General features: G+C 33.6%; 1 non-coding gene across 1 annotated transcript; it reads left to right on the top strand.

The window, feature by feature from the left end:
* The first annotated feature begins 658 nt into the window (after positions 1 to 658).
* Positions 659 to 765, top strand: LOC128292507 (small nucleolar RNA R71). The gene has a single exon (XR_008282492.1). It is a non-coding gene; the product is annotated as a small nucleolar RNA R71 (small nucleolar RNA).
* The last annotated feature ends 2,219 nt before the right edge of the window (positions 766 to 2,984 follow it).

The raw sequence follows: 2,984 nt of genomic DNA, 5'->3' as shown, positions 1-2,984 counted from the left end.
AGAGCTCTTAGAGACACAGCCTAACTCTGAATTACAGCATTATTCTTGGCCATATATTCTTTCAACAAGGCTTCAATAGAGGTAGAAGATGATGCTTGACCCTTTTGAACATTTTTCCTTAGCATAGGATGATTATAACTAGGCGGTGCACTGATGGCTTTTTGTCTTGCCGTATTATTAAAATTCCTTGCACCTTGATTTTTCCAACTAAAGTTTAGATCCTGTTTCTACCCTGGATTGTAGGTGTTGGAATAGGGGTTATTATTCCGATTAAAACTACCCATGTAATATATAGATGTTGGGTTTGATGGGCATTCATCAAACACAATGTCTTCACTGTAACAAACACAAGATAGTTCGACTGATTTCATCTCCTAGATTGCAATTGGTCTCTTCATTGTTTTGATCATATTAGTTAAAGATGATACCTGGGTAGTCAATGAAGTGATTGCATCAAAGTTCCATGGTGCTAGCAACTCTTTTGCCAGTCTCAACTCGTATGGTAGGATATTGATAACCATTATTGGCAATCCGTTCTAAATCTCATACGCTTCATTGTAAGATTTACCCAACAAGGTACCATTGGCAGAAGTATCAACTAATATTCTTGTATGTGTATTTAACCCATTATAAAACATCTCCATCTAATTCCTGCTGGAACCCATGCATCGGACATGTTTGAAGTAATTACTTAAATTGTTCCCAAGCTTCATACAACCTTTCATCCTTTATTTGCTAAAAAGATGTGTTGTCATTTCTAAGCTTGGCATTCATATTTAGGGGATTATACCGTAGCAAAAATCTCTGGCAAAGATCATTCCATGATGTCATTGTTCCCAATGGCAAAGCATTTAACCATGCTCTTGCTCAGTATCTCAAGGAATATGGAAACAAATTAAGTCTCAAGGCATCGTCAGGAACACCTTATTGTCTAAATGAGTCACAGACTTTTAGGAAAAGTCTTCAATGTAATCGTGGATTTTGAGTAAGTGATCCACTAAACTGTCCTACTATTTGCAACATCTGAAACATTACTGGTTTCAATTCAAATTACTAAGCTTGAATGTGTGGTCTGACTATCCCTAGATTCAAGTCATCTAAAATTGGAAAAACATGTTCTCCAATTGGTCCATCTCGATCATCTATCACACAAGGAATAGGAGGATTAGCATTTTGACCATTTGGATTCTCATTGAGACTGTGATCATTCAGAAAAAGATCATTTCCCTCCCTAGCCATATTTCACATTCTTTTCTCCTTCTTCGCAAAGTTCTTTCGTTCTCTCGGTCAAAATGATATTCTTTGTTAGAAGGAATGACTCTACTCATACATTGATAATAAAACTATAAATATAAATACAACTTAATTAACTAAAATTGAATGGAATTAAATAAGATAACCAAACCAAATTTCACCAAATTTCACCAAATTACCAATCCTCGACAATAGCGCCAAAACTTGTCGAGTGTGAATATGAAATGCAAATTGTTTAAATATACACGTAGGACCAAGTAATAAAGTGATAAGGGAGATTGTCTCCACAAGGATTAGATAGGTTTAAATTGGTTAAGTTATTATAGTAAAGCGATATTAATGCTAAGGTAAAAACAATAATAAAAATGCAGTGCCAATTAGGAGAACAATGATGTATAAAATGTACGGAACAATCAAGTAAACAATTAAAGCTGTGAAAATAAAGATGCTAAGAAAAAAATTAAAAGATCTACGATTTTGATTTGAAAAGTTGTGATTACTAAGATTCTACCCTTATTAACCACTAACGTTTGGCAAGATCACTCTTATTCTACAGCTCGGAATAATTCAACTGTGGGCAGCTTCTTTCGAGAGCTGAACCTTGAGTTACCACACCTAGGCCACTATATGTCTATAGGCTTTAAGTCTGGTTCCTACTTCTATTCCTCTTCTTCCGTACAAAATGTTTCTCTATGTCTAGAGTTTTGCTACAAGTATTTGATCAAACAATCGCTCATATCATTCAATTTTGATCTAACTAACCTAACCTTGTTAGTATTAGATTAATTTAATAAACATGATGCACATTCATTTATGTCTGGAGATTATACGCATGCAATTCATAAATACCATTCAATGGAATAGTAAACTAAAATTAATCTAAGCTTCCACAACTCTGGCATCGTAATATCTATTAATGGCCAAGAGGGACTACATTCTTCTTCTCCCTTTTGATTTTGCCTTACCCTTAACCGTTATCCTCTATATTCATCTAAGGATCTTTTTTCCAATTGTCTCTCTAATCGTACACTCTAAAAAATCCCCCCATTTTTCAGTTTTAATTTTTTGGTTTTATATGTCCTCCTTTAGGGTAAACCCATCATCCCATGATCCCATGATTTGTTTCCTTTTTTTTAGGTTGATTTTTTTGGTACACGTACAGCAGGGCTGATAATGGTTAGTGTTGACTAGGTCGCTTCCTGGCATTACCATGGCATTCATGTTGGCAAACTGTCCAACCTTTTGCCACGAAAAACCTTCACTCCTTCTTTTCCTCATTCTACACCTGCCACTCAACAAACAAATCCTTCCCGCAAACAATTAGAAGTAACATGTAATAACATTTAAGCACATTCCAACCTTTTAATGCAATTTCCTAAAATGCAATTACCTAAGTACAGGCAATTAACCAAGTCTAAAGGAGTGAAATGTAACTCTGTTCAAGAGTTATCAATGTATCACTATCCACAAAAAATGTGTTTTCTCTCTAAGAATAAAATATGATTTAGAATTTAATTTAATTTAATTTATTCACATTATTGTTTAATTGGATGTAATGAAATAATTGAAGTTAAAAGTGAGAATTAAAATAATTAGTTTAATCATAAGATTTTTTTGAATAAGACAATATAAGTAATTTCCTCATGAATTCTAATATGCTAAAGTTGCTATGACTTTAATCAATTAGAGTTGGATTGAGAAAATCATTTAATTGAGAAATTAGTTTAGTT

Source organism: Gossypium arboreum, chromosome 4, assembly GCF_025698485.1.
Source record: "Gossypium arboreum isolate Shixiya-1 chromosome 4, ASM2569848v2, whole genome shotgun sequence".
Taxonomy (NCBI): Eukaryota; Viridiplantae; Streptophyta; class Magnoliopsida; order Malvales; family Malvaceae; genus Gossypium; species Gossypium arboreum.
The sequence above is the reverse complement of the archived record's forward strand: the minus strand, read 5'-3'. Positions and strand labels throughout refer to the sequence as shown.